This window comes from Apteryx mantelli, chromosome 1 (assembly GCF_036417845.1).
Source record: "Apteryx mantelli isolate bAptMan1 chromosome 1, bAptMan1.hap1, whole genome shotgun sequence".
Lineage (NCBI taxonomy): Eukaryota > Metazoa > Chordata > Aves > Apterygiformes > Apterygidae > Apteryx > Apteryx mantelli.
The window spans coordinates 185,926,186-185,946,462 of record NC_089978.1 but is presented as its reverse complement, the minus strand read 5'-3'; the positions used below and the strand labels follow the sequence as shown (position 1 = coordinate 185,946,462).

Below are 20,277 nucleotides of genomic sequence, written 5' to 3'. Positions count from 1 at the left end.
AAGTGTGGGAAAATAAAAGGGAAAGGATAAAAGGGGCTGGTCAAGTGTAAACAGGCTGCTCAGTACACTTGTTTGGCTGAGCCCCCTGTGTTTGATCACTGCAAGCTGTATTCTCATTATATCCTATTTCTAGCTATCTTTTTTGTGTGTGTACTCTCTATTCTGAGGGGGTATGCATGAACACTAGGGAAATTCAAGCTGGACTAGTTAGTGTAAACTAAAGGATCTGATTGCTAGCATCTGGAGTGGAACCACAAACCTCAGGGCTCATTGATCCAAATGAATGCAGCTGGGGAGACTAGCACATCTGGGATCAGCTACCAGTTAGGCTGAGTGTCTAAAACCAGCTACTGGAGTGATACTTATTGTGTGTGTGTACATATATATCTCTCTCCACTAGCAGACTTTAGTCCTGGAGAGGAGGCACAGGACAGTGCTGTCTGTGCTGCTTGTCATGTTTGTGTGACTGCTGTGCATGTTAATGCCATGAAAGGCTCTGTGTTTTGTCTGCATTGACCTGTGTGACTTGCCACTTGTGTACTGTGTGCATGAGTGTCTGCGTGTCTATGTGTTCATCTATATATGTCCATAAAGCACACATGCTCAGCATCGCTATAGGCAGAACCTGGGGATAAGGAGCCGCAGCAGCCTCACATTTATTCAGCTACTGAATTCAGCAACCTCTAACAGATATGAGCATTAAAAACCTTCTGGAAAGAAGAAATAAGCAAGGAAGACAGAGACAACATTTGGCAAAATAACATTTAACTTTCAACCTTTGCTCCTAAGAAATGTACACAGACTGTCAGGCTACTCCTCTCATATTAGAAGGGTTACCTGCTAGATCAGCAGATCAATAGCTGTAGAGAGGCACACACCAAAGCACTGCAGCGGGTCACACAGGAGAGCTGCACCGTTTGATCGGAATGGCTCATCCCATGCCATAGGCCATGCCAACCTCTTTTTTTGCTTGATTTGGAGAGTGCTGTGATGTGGGCAACTCCTTCCCATTCAGACCAGGGCTTTGACATCTTATTTACTGCATTCACATTTCCATCACTTGCATAGCTGCTATAGCTATTAAAAGTTGCTTGGTCACCTTGGGCAGTTATAAAGTCCAAACAGACAGAAGGCACACTATACTCTGCTTACACCAATGGAGAATGAGTTTCATTCATTTTACTTAAAAGTACAGCATTGTTATTCAGTTCCCTTTTGTTCTACCAGGACTTGTATCCTGGGACAGGTTCTCAGGTGAATTGTTAAATAACAGAGCTGATTGCTTGGAGATAGATTATTTTTGTACTGCCACCTGTAGGTAATACATACACAAAAAATCCTGCTACAAGCCCTGTACCAGCCTTCTTGGATTCAGTGTGGTATTTTCTCTCCTGAGAAACCCATTCTAAAATTACAAGAGTAATTCTTGATAAGTATTTATCCTGCAGATGTTAGCCTAGCTCCTCTCATAGGGCTGTCTCTACCATGCAATTAACCCACTTAGTCCCGTTGGATGAAGGATGGTAAGCAGAGTTCATATGACAACACTGTGCTGACAGCATCTCTGGTAGCCTTTGAAAACAGAGCTAATGAATGGCTTGCCACAGTCACATTGCCAAGCATACTTTTCTGCACAGTACCAAAAAAAATCTCATCCATCAGCCTGTCTGCCAGCCACCAGTTATAGCCATCTGTGTGGGAAAACTTTTTCCCTTTTGGAAAAAAATCAAGGAAAACGACAATGTAAGCATTCCCCCTGAGAAGAGCTCGCTAATGACCCAGTGAGATCAAACTCCCATGGCGCTGCCTATGCACTGAAGTGGGCTGAAGGATTGAGTTATCTCCACTGAGTGAGAAAAAGGCTTACTGGAATAACACAAGAAGCTGGCATGGTCCCAGCTGGGCACACAATCTTTACAAACATAAAACCACAGATGGAGTACCTCATGCAGAATTTCTTGGACCTGGAGAGCTTGGAGCTATCTGACTTTATCCTCATGGCCTTACTGAGGCTAATTTTATTCAATCAGTCCTTTGGCAGGAATAAGCCACTGTTACTCAAATAAGCTTACTTCCTCTCTAACTAAAGTCAGGGCCTTCTTGTGGCAGTGGCTACAAATGATAGATTCATGGCAAAGTTTTAACTGAAGACACAGGAACTCAAAACAGGATTAATTTTCAGGTAGCCTGAAGGATAATTTCCCCTTTTCCAAATAATCCCCTCTTGGCCTACAGTGTTTCCCTCCCTGGGTCCCACTTTCACTTCTGAAAGCAGGCAATTGCATCTTAATGCAACCACAGAGAGTTCAGAGGCGAGATTTAGGAGGAGGAAAGGCAGTGATCATCTGGGACCCAGCAGATCTTTATATGTCCACCCGCTGGAACATACAGAGCAGAAAAGGCATCTGCACACTTGCCCAGCCCTATCAACAAGCTGAGCTGCTCCTGCCAGGGCCAGGGGCAGGGTTGCTATTCGGAGCCAGCCGTGGGAGCGGAGCAGAGACACGGGGCAGGGTGGCTGCAGGTGGAACCACAGCACCGCAACTTTCCCATTTGCAAAACAGCAGAGCAGAGAGGGACGAGTACTGACAGCTGCAAAGGTTGTGTGCTCCCTTATGGATCAGAAACGGAGGTGAGCCACTTTGTTTTTTGGAAGCTTCCTGCATTTTTTCTGAGCTGCTGCAGACTGACACCATCCACCAGACAAGCCCATGTAGAACCGGCATAAAAACACCCAGGGTGAGACATGGTTTATAAATACTAGAAGAAGTCAAAAGCCCCAGTATCTCTGAGGTTGTTATCAAACATGTTAAGCAAACGATACAGTAAAGTGTGCAGGCATTTTGTAAATTAACAGTCTGAGGTTTGAGATTGCTAATTATATGATTTCACAGAGAAAAAAGACCAATCCAGCTCTCAGGCACTCAAAAGAACATTTGGCACACAGACTTTATTCTCTCTTACTCTCTCTATGGGCCTTCTGCCAAATATCTCAACTCAGCAAGAAGCAGTAACACGTCTCAGAGCAGTCTTCAGCATCTGACAGACTACAAAAAAACCCACATTTTTTCTCTGTCTCAGTGCTTCAGAAGCTTGTTACACAGTTTATGGGGAATATGTTTCCCCTGTTTCCTCAGATGACTCTCATCATTAATCTTCTTTTCTTTCCAGCTGACCTAAATGGTTTCAGGGCACATTTTACTAGATGACAAATTAACATGATTTCAGTCATGTATCAGAAAAAAAAAAAAGAAGATTTTCCCCACCCCCAAATATCTGAATGACCCTCAGGCACACAGCCCTCACCTAAAGTAACATCTTAAGAAAAGTGCTGTGTATGGGAGTCTGTACAAAATAGTTTTAGTATAACAAGGCGGAGAGGTAAATTCTATAGTCCTTTTGATCAGCTTCCAGGCTTCTCATACTTATTAGAAAATAGCTCAAGCACCTCAGTAGACTAAAGGTGAGCAACCAAAGTCTAAGAAGGGCAACTGTGGTTTCCCCAAAGAAAGATACAGCTGGGACCCTGTGCTTTTTTTCCTTCTCAACACACAACTAGTTGCTTACATGTGATCTTGTTTCCACAATTAAAGTATTTCTTTATTATTGTACAGAAAGGTATTTAGGTAATAGACCTCAGCAATTTGAAGTTCAAGTCATATTTAAGCACCTGAATATTACCATGAATTTGAGTATCAAAGTCTTTATGTCTTAATCCCCTTTCCTTTTATAAAAGATGCTTAGCACCTCTTACTAACCCCCACTAAGATTCTTCAAGGTTAGAAGAGCAACAGCCTCCCAGATTTATTTGGAACCTCTTTAATAAATTCCAGAAGAAGAGGATAATAAAGAGAAAATAACAACTTTCAAAGTCGTCCGCACAAAGATTTTTTTCTAAGGATGTACCTGAACATCAGTTGTTTAAAGAGGTGACATCCGTACTGAAGAACGATTAAGCTTATTAAACTTAGAATACACTCTGTGTCAGAAGCTTCGGGACTTTAGTGATGACCTTATATAATCCACTCAGTGAGGTCAAGCTGGACTTCTGAAAATCCTGCTAACTTCAAGATTCCTATCCTGTAGAATTTTTCAAAACATAAAATTCATAATACAGAGCCATAGTATATCCATCTTTTATACAGAAAAGCAGTTATGTAAATGTGTGCTCACAGTCATCTATAAAGGATATTTAAATAAAAATATACCATAAGATACTGTTAATATTTTTCAATCAATACATACTTATGTGATGAAATTTAACCAAAGTTATCTATAGGAAACCTTTAATTTTTGAAATTCCACATTTCCACATTTAAAAAGTTTTGGGTTTTTGTTGGTTGGTTGCTTGCCTGTTTTTCATACAGTTTTAGTCAGTGTGTCAAATTTTTTTTCTTTAGGGTTTGTTTTGGCTTTGTTTTGCTTTGCCTTATCTATTTTCATATCTAGGTAGAATGGTATATCTGAACTAATTTAAAGCTTCTTTAATTCTATAATGCATTTTTCCAGTACATCACATACCATTTTGCAGCTCTCTAATGCATTTCCACTTAGTCTGTCAATTAAACCAAAATATCAAATATCTGCCTCGAAATATTCCTCTCATGAACTGCAAGTGCGTATATGCATACCTGCCTCGATGAAAACTACATTAACACTTTTTTTTCTTGTCCTTTCCCACCCCTGCCTTCTAAGACTTCCCTACAGTACTTCAGACTTCCCCAAATGTGTTAAGAGAAACTTTGTAGGATGTCCCAGTGCACAGTTCACCATCTGAAAGAAAGATTTTAATTTTAAGTTTCAGCTTCTTTCTGTAGAGCCCCAGGCAAGCTCTTTGAAGTGCAGAATCAAGGCAGGAACTTAACTCTGGCCTTTAGAAAAAAAACTGCTAACAAGGCACATGTCTAGTCCTGTGAAATCCCCTCTTTTAGAATGATCTCCCCTGCTACAACCTTCCCTCTACATTATCAGTTCCAAATAAATAGCAAGTCTCTAAGCCATAGGCATGATGAATCAATAAGTATCTAGACAGAGTCTATGAACTGGATGGCCTGGGAAGAAACTGGCTATTCTTCAAGAAGGAGAAAAAGAAAGCACTTTTCAACAAGCAAAATAAAAGAGGAGAAACTGGCAGGAGAACCATTTAGGGCTCTTCAGTCAAGAGCATTTTTGCTCAAGGATCCCCAGTACATAGTATTTTCAGATATCTCTGCTTGCTGAATTGGTATCTTTTAAGACACTCCTAGCAGACTCCCTGGAACTTGTTTCTGAAGGAACCCTGATTAATAAAAGTTGTTGTTAGGAAAAATAAATATCACTCTATTGCTACCCAAAGTCAGAAATTGCAAAAATATCACCATTCCCAGAACTCCATAAGCATGCTTTACAAAAATTATCAGGTAATGAAAGCATCTGAAGTAATCCACACCTTCAAGAGAAACCTATTAAAAACTAAGGTATAGAAAAAGAAATTATAATTGTACAGGGGCTTTTTTTCAGAGAATGAGGACATTGCTTCATGCTTGTTATTTTACCCTCTATCTCTACAGAAGCCCATACGTTGCACCTAGGGACCCTGTGAAGCTGAGATGGATGTGAGAGGCCATGCCAGGCCAACCCATGCCTCCTTCTGGTTGCTGCTCTTCCAAGGCATAAGCCAGGCACCGCGTGTGCCCAGGCAGCTGCTGGGGACCAGTGCAGAACATAGCGGACCTCTCTGTGCAGTCTCTGGGCATGGGCTTCCAGCACTACAGAAAGCAAACCTGGAGCAGAATGTAAGGAAATTAATTTTACATTTACCCAGACTGGTCAAATCTTCTGCACTGAACAGGAAACTTGCAGACCTGCCAATCATTCATGTCACGGAGCAGGAGGAAGGCTACAACACCTGGCTGCATTCTGCTGCTGCTGAAAGGGGTGGTGAAGGCACCACCTTCAAGCGAGGCAACCTTTGCTCCCCCTCACCAGATTTAGCTCCCTCAGCGCCTCCTCTGCCACATTACCCACCACCCCAGATACACCCTCCTCTCAGAAGACCCAGTGCAATGCTCCCTCAAACACTGGGAACAAAGAACCCTCCAAGGTGTCAATGCCAAAGAGACTGCTTGTGGCAAAGGGAGAGACTGAAAAAGTGCCCATAATTCTCAGATATTTATTACCACTGTGAAGGGATGAGGGGAAAAATGAGAGGGGTGGACCCTAAGGAAGTAATTTAAAAAAAAAAAGGAAAAAAAAAAGGTCAAATTTTAATTCAAAGGTTGCTAATCAGAACTTGCAAGGAAGCACTTAATGTATAAGCAAATTACCATTTACACATAAAATGACAGTTTCTGTATACTAACTGTACACATTTTTATGGTTCCGTATTCTTTGATCTTTTTGATACTTTAACATAGGATTTTCATCTTAGAGGTCAATATTAGAACCTCAAAACTTCAAGTCTCAGATCACTTTGAACAATTTGAAGTTGATTTAAATAACTGGAAGACCAGCAGTTTGATAAGCAATTATTATCTGTGGGCTAGTTAACATGTAACTCTTTCAAAGACCCGAGTATGAAGCTGAATGTCATGTATGGTACATGTAGTGCAGTGTGTATGTCTTACAGTGCCTAATAATGTGTCATAAATGACAACAGAAGAGTTGGTCATTTATAATATTCATAGTCTCTTTTCAAGGTTAGATCAAACTGTTATGGGGAACTAACCAATTACCCACAGTTCCTTAGGAGTACCTATACTGACTCACAATCAATATTTTTACTGCTTTAGTTCTTATATCCACACCAGAAAAAAATAGATGAGTGCTAAATAACTGTCCAGGTCTGTGGCATTGATATGTTCTGAAGGGAGCCAAGTGCAATCTTCCCGAGTGTGTGGAAGACTGTCACAAAACAAGAATTGCCTTCCCCTTCGATTCACCACTTTAAAAAGCTCAGCAGCAAAGGATATGTTGTAGGATGTGACAGAACACCATTCATGAGATACCTTGTCTGATCGCATACACAAATCTAGTGGGAGTTTTATCTTCACTGGGGTCACAAGTCAGTGAAATCCTGAGAATAATCTTAGCACACATCCTCCAGGTGCATCTCTAGTTAGCAGAGCATTGTAAAACAAACTAAAAAGGTGGGGAAATCAGAAACCGAATATGCAGCCAGAGCGAGCTAGCCTTTCCAGGCTTCAGTGGGACAGCTTTGCTTCAGCAGCTATTTCTTTATGTCAAAGTACTGCACAGCCTATGAGTTATATTACACCTGCAAACTCCTTCTAAGGAGCAAAAACCACCACATAGAAGTAAATATGGACACTGTGCATTACCCGTTATTTCACACAGACTACTCTGATATTTATGGTTAGTGACTGCTCTTCATTTGGATGATTAGTTTGGTAAATGTGCTGCATAATATGGAAGTTAGCCAATTATTCTCATACTCCGTATCACCTCTTCAAGGGAGTGGTATGTTCAGCCACATTTCCTCTCTGCACAGGCATTTTTAGAGTCTAGCAATACACATATTACATGAACATGTTGTCACTCGAATGAACAGAAACCAAATTTGTCAATAGCACATGTAAGGTTCAGACCCCCCAAAACAATGCACAGCAGCATCTGCAAACCTGCAAACTGAAGAGACTGTTAGAGTTTAATCCCTGCTTATTTTTATCAGGTATTATATATAGCATACATACATACATATACAATCACAGACATGTAAGAAAGTGTGGAAGGAGCCACAGCTTAAACACAGCAATACAATTTAATTTACAATTCACTTTCTGAATCTTTAAACCATCATTTATTATTTTGCTATAACATCTAAAAGAAAGCAATGTTTTCTCTGTGCTCTGCCAAAGCAAAGACACATGTCACCACAGCTTGGGTATCTGCAGCTTTGACATCTAATCTAACCAGCCGTCCCTGTGCAATCAATGCAGAGGCAGAGAGAGAAGCACCCCCCAGAAAGTAATACAGCCCACCAATTTTAGTTACCTATTTTGGGACAGGAAGAATCATCCTCAGCTCACAGTCCTCTCTTGAGCTTAGGGGGAGAGCAGATGAGTAGTTACACCTAATTTTTAGGCGAGCAAGATTAGATCCCTTGCTGAGGGACCTGAGTTTGATCTGTTGTGAGACAAACCCTAACAGAAAGGGCTACATCAGCAGAGACGTGAATTTGCTCTTGACTTGGTCTCTGGTTAGTCATTTCTTTGGGGAGACTGACCCCATGAGAATCTGGCATTACTACAATACTGAAACATACCTAACAGGTCACTGCTGTATGACCATGTATGTGTCAGGACTGATGTATGTGCACAACTAAAACAAGTTAGAATATATCCACTGATTTGTCCTTCACTGCAAAGCTGACCTCTAAGATCTCAGATGTTTGTCAAGACTCAGCAGAGAGGTGACATTCAGGGCCAAATATAACACTAAAGTCAAAGGAAGATGCAAAAGGATATCTGAAGAAAATACTCCCCTAGCTATTATTTCAGGAGCTTTTAAAATGCTACCTGTTAGGGCAGCAGCATATCTAGACTGATTTTCAAAGCTCTCTTTATACAGTGAACTTTCTCCTTCGAAGAAAAAAACCCTGAAACTTAGAGGACTCAGACAGATTTCTTGAATTTAAAATATATCACTGTTTAATTCCTCACTGTAGACAATTCACTTCATTAAAGAGACACAGAAAGAGTCCCATATAATTTCTGAAGGTTTTCTGTAAGAAAGAAATCTCATGTTTCCCATCTCTCCTCTTTAATTATCATTTTTTCTAAGCACAAAACTGGAAGATTTTTTCATAAAATAAATAAAGTACAAAAGAAATACCAAACATAAAAACTTCATTAAAAACTATTGAGATTGTTGCCTGCAGATGATTATGGTTATGAGAAATGGAATGATATTTTATAGTTTAATACTCCTCTCCTATAGGATGCAATGACTATATTTAGGATGAGCCATAATTTGGCAATTTCTCATATTTTTTAGTGGGGGTCATAATGCTGTTTAAGTGTAGACTATTGTATTCCTAGCACTAAGCAGGAGAGCAAATTAGGTTAAAATCACTCCCACAGATCTGTTCAGACAATAGAACAGATTTTTGGGAAAGCTTTTCTGGCAGCCAAGATCAGCCTGATAAGTGGAGTTGTTTACATTTTTTTCCTTATACCACTGTTCAGCACAGGAGCAAATTCTCATGATAGTTTCAAATGTGAGATCTTCACAGGAATTATTGTATATACAGGTTAAATAGCACTCACTAGACTGAGTTATGTTTGAAGGTGGAGGCAAGAACTAAGCTTGAGGAAAGTATTTGTTTAAGCAAATTCATTATTTTTAGAAGTACTTTCCGTATTTACTGTCAATAGTACCCAACAGACTACCATTGTTTATTTCAAAAAGATGAAAAATTAATAATGAGAGTAAAATTTGGCCCATCATGAAATAAACCACATGAACAAGAAAAAATAAGAGTATGATTTAAAAATATCATTTTCATGTTCCCTTCAGACTACTGTAATTGAGTTTTCCTCTAACTTTCTGCTATAAACTCAAGTTTTAAATGGACATAAAACATTGATATTATATTAAAGGTGGTCTTAATCCAAAATAATTAAAAGACTTTTGTGTTTTGCTATATTCAGAAATAGCTGACTGATTCTGAACATTTCTATGGCACTTGTGTAACTAATGAACAGCTGTTCTAGAATATGGCATTTTTACAGGCAATAATATGCACTGGTCCTGTTGGTATTTATTTTTAAAAAGAAAATTAAAAATGGCACCAGTTTAAAAATTCTTTCTTTTTCTCTAAAATTTAGGGTTTATTTTAGGTTTGTAAAGTATAGTGTACCTACTTAATCTTTGATTGTTGAGTTCTTCAGCATTTTCCCTCTACATAAGCTGTTTTTCAGAGTAAGCCCAGGAAAATGGAATGACAGTAATGCAACAGAAAGAGGGTGGGAAATATGTGCTGACCTTACATCACTTAGCAGAAAACCAAGCCTTATGATGTAAAACAAAAATCAGAAAGTCAAGAAAGGCATGCAATAAGGCTGGTGAGCACTGTCTTAATGCACTGGCTTAATGGGGATCCCCCTAGTTCCTCAGTGAGAACTTTTTAGCTGTCTACATCCCATTCCCTCTTCTTCTCTAAATACTAGGCGCGTTGTTAAAGGTATCACAATGAGGCCGGATTGTCTGGATTTTCCCATGTTGCAGAAATCTGAAAAAGTAAATATAGGCATGGAAACTGTTCTTTTATTTTCCTAAAGTGCTTTTGAACCAAAACTAGAAGGAGAAGAGAGATTTACACAGCCTTCATATGCACAGTGTGCCACAGTGTAACAAGATGGCACAACATTATCCTTCCTCCTTCCTTACATAAAGTTATATATTCTCTCAGATACAGATATCAGATACAGATATATTTGTTCTTAACACCTCTGGCAGATGTTCTGGTGTGAATGATGCAATTAAGAATCCAAATTTCCCATTTCTTCTGGATGCCTTATTTTCTCAATATTCACTCATTCAAAATATATTTACTTTTCACTCTATGGTGCCTAGCATTTAGCACACCTTCTGGGTTCCATTTCACAAAGTTTCCACAGTTAATCTGACATATACCAATGCATTTTAGATGAAAGTTTAGCCCTGGTAGTCTATTGGTAGTAAATTTACATAACATAACAAAATCAAGCAAAGGCTTAAATAAAAATTTTACCTTAAAATCCTTGCATTCTGTTGCTCATAACTACAATACTATCTGCCATTTGTCTTTTTATTTATTTATTTATTTATTTAAGTTTGACCTTCCTTAGCCTTTCAGCTCACTGAATGAATCTGATGCTGTTTTCAGTCTTTTCTATGAGTCACTCTTTTCACTGAGATTGTATCACAGGCTTAACTGATCTGTCCCTGCTCCCCTCTCATCAGACCTGTAGACTTGGATTCAAATTCAGGATCCAGAAAAATGCTGAACCCCCCTGCAACTCAGCCAGCCTCCTACAAGCCCTAGTTCTCACCTCACACACAGTCCTGGAGCACAGACTCAGATGAACCATTTCGAATAACTTGGACCTGAAAATCCAACGGCACAATGCACCCAAGATTAGTGTTCGTCTTTACAGAAAACTTTTTCAGGCATAGCCTTTCCACAGCTCTGCATTCACCCAGAATATCCCACGCATTCAGCTTAATGCTTCAGTCATTCAAGGACACTTGATATTGAAGCCAGAAGCACTTTGCAAAAGGAATTCTAAGTCTATTGCATTTACTTGAGAACAATTTGAGTACAAGAGTTATACAAATCTATGGGGAAAAAAAGAACAAGACAGACTTGGCAGCTCCTGGCTCAGCCTCCTCATCGCTACAGAGAGAATTCTTGCTCTGCCTGGTAAAAGAAGGCTACACAAAGCAGACTGCTCTTTTATGATTTTCCTGCCTTCTGTCATCTAAACTCCCAAGCCAGCCTACTTTCTCCACTAGGTATTCCATAGCTTTGTTCTCATCTACATGAAGAAGTGAGTTTTTCTTGGTCACAGTCACCTCTTTTTCAAATGGTATTTCCACACTTTAATTGGAAGGTCAAAATTTCAATATTATCCCTCTGTAAATTTCAAGAATTCTTCTGTGTGTTTGTGTTTCTGTGTATTTTAGTTCAACCAGGAGATAAGGAACAAAGGTGCCAAATCCAGGTTTTACAACCAAAACTTTTTTCACAAAAGAAAATGACATTCGCAGAAATTATATACAGATATAAATGAATCTATCACAGACCTAATTCCATTGACTTCTGAAATGCAACATTAGATTCCATTGGAACAGCAGCAATAAAATAAGGCCTTTACAATTTTATTTCAGCATTATGACTCTGGAAGAGGAGAAGGACGTTCCAAAAGGTTTTCAACAGTTTGCAAGCACTCTGGTATATGAATTCAGGGAAGTATTTACATTATATACTTTTGGGAATCTGAGGTGCAATTCAGAGCACCTCAACTGAAAGCCTGTATTCCCACTCTGTGAAAGAAAGGAGCACTGAAGGGTGTTTCAGAGCACCCAAGTGAGATGCCTAAACCAGATGTTGTGAAAAATCCCTTGAGTCTTCAGTTATGTTTGAAAAGCACCCAGTATTTTGTGAAGTTCCCATAAATAAATGATAAGCATTTTAAAAATGCTGAAAAGATCCACAACAAGCTATTTCATCAGTGATGACTTTACATTTCTCTCTTTCATCCAAGTCCCCCATATCTTTGCATGCATATGCATGTATTTATGCATGCACACAGACAGGCTTTGCTGTTTTGGGGCTGTTGGTTTGTGCAGCTTGGGCTCAGACCTGGCCCCTGATTTTCAGAACAGATGAGACCTATTCACGAATCTCCACAGTGAAGACTGTCTTAAGGAGCATTAAAAGGAGGTGGTGACACCCTCCTCCTCCCACACCCCCAAAGAGAATTAAAAGCTTTGGTTCAGGAAGAAACTTTATAAATCACAGCCCAAAAGCACTTATAGGATTTTTCTTCTGCTATTCCCCAAAATAGCTGTCTGTTTATGAACATGTCTTTGGCACTTGTATGACTAAAGAGCAGCTGTTCTAAACTATGACATTGTACAAGCAATCACTTACACTGGTATAGAGTAAATTCAGTGAATAGTGTCAAGAGAGAAGGACATAGTCTTTAGACATCATCAGCAGAAAATGAATGCAGACAAGTTGGATTAATATATCCCCTGGATGCTATAGAAATAATCTCCAATTGGGATGAAATTTTCCAAGCGCAAATGTCTCAACCTGTCTTGTCTCTGAATATGTGAAATACCCTGAGTAGGATGCTATAACAGGGGTGTGCAGTATATACCAGCATACGCATAGGGCAGTCATGTGAGTTCACTAGTATGTATGGAAAGTATGTTGGAAAGCTTGAGAGGCAGTGCAGAAACCTTAAGACCAGCACTGTGATACACATCCTCTGTAACTAAAGCCAGTTCAAGACTTTAAAAGTAAAATTTTCTCTAATCCTGCCCGAAGAGTAATTTTATACACTGGGATACCCATAAGGATCAAACTCAAATTGTAATCTGATATTGACTCACTATGTTAGACTCACTACATATCAACAGCAGTAATTTTAAACCAAAAATTATGAAATTGGAAAAGTAGATCTTATTCCAAAATTAGGGACCTGCCAATATGTTTACTCATGCTGGGAAGAAGTAACGACAGGATAAACATAACATCGTGTTTTATCAGGCCTAACATCTTACAATATTTTTCAAACAAAAAGCAAGGGAAAGCTTAATCTTCCAAAATGGAAATCAGCTAAAGAATTTAATATTGCTGACTGGTGATCTAGCTCAACAAGGGAAAATAACATTATTAATAAATGAAAGCACTGAAAAATGTTAAAAAGTCTGGTATTTCTAACTGTAAAATAAACTAAGTATATAGCTTTTACAAGATTAAAATCTTTTACACTATCATCACCTTGTCCACTGCAACACAGATTCTGAATGTATAAGGAAGAGATCCTATATACTTATTCATGGAAAGGTAATAAAAATTTGACACTGGGATTACAGGATCAGGCCCAAAATAAAGAATTTTTATGTACTTCTTTTTTATTTGTCCTAGAAAAACATCAAGAAACTATAATTCTTGCCAAACAGAAATATTTTTTAATTGATCAGTGTAAAGGAAAATGCATGATACCCTATTGCAACTCTCCACCTTCTCTCTTCATGGCTGCCTTACAGACAACAAGTTTAGTCCTCAAGGTGGCAATGGGAATAGGCGCAAAATAGCAAGGCAGCCATTTACTGTGATGGAGCCAGCAAGGCAGAGAATAAATAGGCCTAACTCTGCTATTCTCTTGATTGCACCCATGTCCCACTGAACCATCATGGCTATTGGCTTCTTGGCAATAGGAGAGAATTATTATTTTTTATAGCCTGCCAGAAGGCCAAAAAGTGTTATCTACTGAATTCTAACAGATATTGTATTAACATTTTAGATTGCAATGATAGATACTGATATGAAAGTGTTTGACTGACTGTGTTCTATTTTATCTTCAAGCAAGTGGCAATTTTGGGATCAGGTTCTGATCCTGATATAACTGAAACTTTCAATTAATGCTGAAGCTAGATAAGAACATCTAATAGCTTTCTTCCCCGTGCCTGGTAAAATGACTATCGTATTCCTTTGTTTCTATATTTAAACACTAATTACACCCAGAATTAAGTTTGTGAAAGCTACAGACAAAGCTTTCTCATTTAAGAGAATCTATCTCTGGGACAAACTTCCACAAGAGATAAGATTATCCATGTTTGAACACATTTAGCAAATATGACAAAAGGTTTTGAAGAAACAGGACTGACAAACCAAGAAGAGAAGAATGGATGCCTCCATCCAATATTTTGACAGACCCCATAGAGTTCTCCCAGCCTCACCTGGTAGCTCCCAAGTTATCCACACACATTTCTGTACTTGTTTGCCACTTCCCTCATCTACATATTAGGTGATTTTCTCCTACCAGTCAAGAACCTGGAAATATGCAGAATGACTTTTACACACTTTGATAGTGTGTAAAACATCCAGAAGAAGCATGTTGAACAGATAAAATTTACCCATGGGATCAGATCTCTCATAAAATATTATGGTATAGACACTTTAAAAAAGCTCAGACTGATGAAGCAATGGTACTGCTGCTGCATACCTTTTATACTATAGCACATATCATGGAAGTGGGAGATCCACATTTGGTGCCCTCTTCAGATCAGAGAGGTTCAAATTTCATTCCTTGTGTCCCCAAAGAATGCCATTACCTCCAGTAGGACTCCTTCAAGAAGGAAGCATAACAAGAGGGAACGTGTGGTTATCTAGTACTTAAATGACTTAGGAAGGAGGGATTTCTTTGATCTGGTTTCTGTCCTCTGCACCAAGAACCGATTATTGGTTTTAACGTTTAACACCCTCTACTTCTGCTTTATGAATGCTGCATTCTACACAGTGAAAAATCTTTAACAGAAAGGACAAAGGTACAGGCAAAACTTCAGCAGGACTTTGAATCCAAAGTCATTATTATATAAACGAGACAAAAACATATTTTAAAACAGAGAAAACTGAGTGGTGCAGAGTAAAGCTGAACAGAAATAGAAGAACTTGTAAACAAATCTGCCCTCTGTGAGTATGTGGGATGGGCTCTTCTATCCAAGGCTGCCCTTGGACCAGAAACCCCCCACACAGTTGCCTCTGGCTCCTTAAGACCCTTTTTTTCCATCGCTTCCTAAGCCAAGCTGTTTGTCTGCTTATTGATCTTCACAGCAGTCTCCCAGTCTTTGCTTTTGCTGTAGGCTTCTTGCAAGCTGGTCTCTCTCCTTTTCTACCTGACCAAACATGCCCTCAGGAGGCTTTCTCCCAGCCCACTCAAGATGGTTTCACTTGGTCTGTAGCAAGCAGTCAGCACAAGGCAAACAATCATTCTTCCACTCTGCTGCTTCAGATTTAAAATATACAGCAAACAGTAAATCAGGAAGACAAATAATCAGAACTATTCATCAGCACTGAGAAGCTTCTCCACTTAGGTATCGTCTTTATTAAACTTCCAAGGTACACTTACCGATGCTTGTAATGTACAATACTTCTGATGATAAGGTTTTGCCCAGGGAGTGCAAACAGGTACTAGATGTTAAATAATATCTGTGCTGAACATGGAAGAACATGCATAGTAATAGAGTTACACATAGGTGGCTAGATGAATGTCAGTCAGAGGATAACTATAAGAAGAATGTTTGGCTAGGAGAAAATCCATTGCAAGAATCAAAGGATCAACAACTAACTATCTTTAAAGCACAATTCACACCACTGACAGTTTGCAAAGCATTACACAGGATTCACTAGCACGCCTTGAGTCTCTTGTGCTGCTCTGGTGATGCAAAGGAGCAATGAATATGGCATAACTAAGCCATTAAGCCATCTAAGCAGCTGTCCTAACTCACCAGTGAATTTTGCCCCTTGTGCATGAAACAGGTCTGAGGGCATTGAGGGAATGCACACAGGCCATTACCATACCTTTTAACAAAGTGCTGTATTAACTATCCCCAGAACAAATCAATTCCACAGTCCAGGGGGTCAGATAGAGCTGACCTTATCCCTTATGGATTTCTTGAAATAATGAGTCATTCAAAGATACTTGTAGGATAGGTATTATTTTAACTATATACAGGGTAAAATAAGATGCCTAGAGACAATAATTATAATTAAACTGCAATTCTAACTCAGTTCCACAAAGACTTAACATTTTTGGCCAGTTCCTTAGGCCTTCCAGGACTGTCCTGCACATCTTATTTATATTCTTTTCACAAAACAAAAGAAATCTTGTGATCAGGGAGAAAAACAACCGCTAATGAAGGTCCAGCCAAGTCAGAAAAACACATCATAACCACTTGAGTGCAGGAGCATGTTACTGCTACAATTTCTAGCTTCATATCACCATACCCATTCCCAAATTCCAGATACATGTGCGGCACCAGCTATGTCCCACCTCACAACACTGGTATCAGCAGTGTTCCTGCCCCAGCAAGGCAACTGAGAAAGGCAAATGTATGCAGGAAGGGTAATCTAATTGGAAACAGTAATCTCCTGACTCTGACCTATTCTGCTCTTATTTCAGTATGTCTGGAGAGAAGGGTGCAAACTGGCCTTATTTATTTCAATGGGGTGGTAATACCAAATACTATCTTTTAAATAGCAGCCTCTATTAACTATCTCACTGGGGCTGAAGGTGGGAATTTGAGTGAAATTTCACCACTGTTCATCTGATTCTTGTTCAGATCCTCTTCCTGCTATCATTTTAGCAGCAGCAGAGGCTTAGTTGCTCTTTTTTCAGTTGGGCTCCAGAACAGCTACTCCTCTGCAAGGAGGAACCAAGATTCATTTTCTCCTTATGAATAGTAAGATATTTCCTCAAACTTCTATCTAATTTAGTGCAAATCAGCAGACACAGAGAAGCAGCAATTCCACATCAAAAAAGCATACAGGGTTTTTCAAGACTAAATCTTACACCCAAGCCCACTAGCAGTCATATCCTTGTGGTCTGACATTTGTTATAAAACCTTACACACTAACTGCAGTCTCCTCGAAAACCTTTGTACAACATGGCAAGTTAATAAGGAGTATGATTATACTCTGAAAAAATTGTTTTAACTATATGATCAACATCAGCTGCAAATTTCATCTTCTGAGTCTTTGCACATTTTTTAAAATGAAAATAAATTATCGAGTTTCATCTAAGTCCAAAAATTGTCAATTGCTTTATTTATCTACCTGGAGCAATTTCTGGTTGAGGAACAAATTTCTTCTGGAAAGCAGACGTTCATGATTAGCAGTATTTTTGGAAAACTGTCCAGGGATTTAAAATTCAATAAAATGTTTGTTGTTTTGCATTTTGAGGTTTATTAGACTATACTCAGATTCAAAACCATCCTTAATTTTTTTAGTTAGATCACTTCATGGCATTATGAATGTAAAAAAAACCCGTTCGTAATCACAAAAAGCTCAAAGAAATCCAATTCTGAGAGAGTGTTTAGTTGTAGGGTAGGAACTGCATCTCAGAGAAGCCTCTTGTCTAAAAAAGAGTGCCTATAAGGGACTGTCAGTATATTTCTTTCTCCAGAGGACCATTCCTTATATCTGACACCTTAAAAACGGGTTGTGATACTATGTTCACCAAATCAATTCATGTTCCCTGTGATAGAAATAGCAAACAAGCAGTGATGCTGAACAGATGCCTGCCTGCCATCTCTGTCAGTGAACTAATTTGCACAGGTTTATTTGTTTTCCAAGGGCTAGTGAGGAGGAGGAGGACCAGGATCAGTCTGATAATAAAATGCCCTTATGGATTTCTTGAAGTAAAAATCTTTCAGTTAGAGCCACCCTCGAGGTATATCAGTTTTTAGATGCATAACCTTGGCAACATCCTTTTGGAGATTGATATTCCATTCTTTATTTCTCTTCTTGTGCACAGCTACTGCAGCACAATTGTACCTAGTACTGCAGGCTGACTCATAGACACACATGCTCAGGTAAGGCACACACTGCTATAGTACCAGAGCCCCCCAAAGAACTGAAAAAGAAAAAGCAGATTCCTGTTTCTTTTTAGAAGATAGGATAAATGGAGTACAAGCATGCGCACACACATAAACACAGGTCAACTCACAATCCTACTGGGAGAAAAAGTAAGCTTTGCATTTTGTTTTAGACACTGCGAGTTTTTATCTCTTTTAGTAATTAGACTTTCAGTCCAGACTGATGAATCTAACAATCAGCCAAGGTAACGAGGGAACAGAAGTGTCTCCTTCTTAACAGAAAGAAGGATGGACTTGCCGACCACTCACCTGACCCTAAAAAGCGTTAATCTAAAATTCCAGATTGTAACCTTGGTGGCTGCAGCTTCAACCTGGGCCTCAGAGTCTGGTCCCACATGCCTTGCCTGGACCTCTGTTTTTCTTACTACTGACCGGGAATTTCTCATCTGTGACATATCCCTGAAACAAGTGCAACAAACCTAGAGATGATCTTGTCAAAATCAGATGTTTATATCACTGCTGAAATCTCTCTGAAGAGCAGCATGCTCATTAAACAATTTTTCACACATTAATGATCTTTCCTTCTTCTTTTTCTTTATTTTTTCTTTTACAATAGCCTTCAGAAAAAAAGACATGGGTTTAAGAATTGGTGCAACTGATGCATAATATGACTAAGTCAACAGGAAAGTAAAGATTTTTTAAAATGTAGATTATTGATCTATGAAATTGTAGGGGCTCCTTCAAAGTCATTAGAAATTATCATGTCAATATGTTGGTAGGGACTTCTGTAAATGAAGATTAATGATGCAAGGGATAATTATCACTGAAGAAACTCTCACTTTTCTCAGTATTTGGAAATTGTATTTAAAGGTGAAGAGTGTCAAGGTCTTGACTGCACCTTAGCTCCTTTTTTGTTAGTAGAGAAGGGGGGAGATTTTCTTTGGCACAATGGGAAATTAAACTCCCAGTTTCTTTTGAAATGAATGGTAGTAGAGCTGCCTAACTATGATTTATGCCTTAAAAAAATCCCCTCATATATGATGAATGCAACTGCTCTGCAGATCTACTAAATCCACAAGCCAAAATCCTTCTGCATATTTTTTATTTCTAAAAGAACCTGAACATGTACAATAGTTGCTTTTCTAAATTAAACACTCAAGTCATGTTTCTTCTTTTTATTGTTCCCTGCAAGACTTCTTCATATATTTTTGCTAAAGGCCTGAAAAGTTATAACTTAAAGCAAAAGAAGAACCAAAGTTTTTGTTAACCTGTAGGAACATAAAGAAGTCCCCAGAGCTAGTAAGCTGGTTTTACAGGGGGGGTTGTGTGCATATTTTTAATCTAAAATCATCAAATTTAATATTTTTCAAGTTATTTCTCTCTAAGGCTGGGGCTCAAAATGCCAAGTAATGTCCAGATAATAAATAGTATAGCTCTGCTGGGATTTCCTCTGCATGAATACATCTGGAAAGCTAAAATTGGTGGGGGATTATTTGATTCTTAATTATGAAGCACTAATTCCCTCAAAAGTCCTTGGGATTATCATTTTTCATGAAATACTAGGTGACAGCTTTTAGTCATCGGTTTTTCAAAAAGAGGGGCAAGCATCTTGGCAAAGTTTAAATTGGACTGAGGCAAACACAGCTTGAACAGCCTTTGTGGATGGAATCAAAATGATCTGGATATGGGCTTTTTGATTTCTAAAGAAAGATAATCAAAGGCAAAAGAATTCTGAATCCAGGCTGAGATACCTTGGCTCTTTTCCAATGGATGACCAAACTGGCAAACCACAGTACAAATCCATATTCTCGTTCTGAGGGGTAACAGGATGACTAAAGGGTGTCAGCACAGTTACTATCTGGCATGATGCCTACTTTCGGTGGCTTGCAGCATCACATCAGAACCTGTTTTGTCTGCAGCCAAATCACAACTCACAAGAGATTTTGTGGAAAGAGCCTCTGCATCCTGAAGTCCTTAATCAGCGAGGTATCTCGAATAAAAATATCTCCACACAGCAGAAAAACATCTAGCAGACAGATATATAAAATACCTGCTCAGAAAATCCTATTATCAGAGGGAACATTATAAAATGTAAATTAACACAGAGAGATGGACTGACTTGTTTTATTAGCATCATTCCCTAACATTTAACTCCTTAGCTCTCAGTAATGTTCATGGACCACA

The 20,277-nt window shown here is 38.9% G+C and overlaps 1 protein-coding gene across 3 annotated transcripts in view; it reads right to left on the bottom strand.

Annotated features, from left to right (window-relative positions):
- Positions 1 to 20,277, bottom strand: part of TAFA2 (TAFA chemokine like family member 2) — a 205,335-nt gene that overhangs the window by 33,534 nt on the left and 151,524 nt on the right. The window lies entirely within an intron of this gene.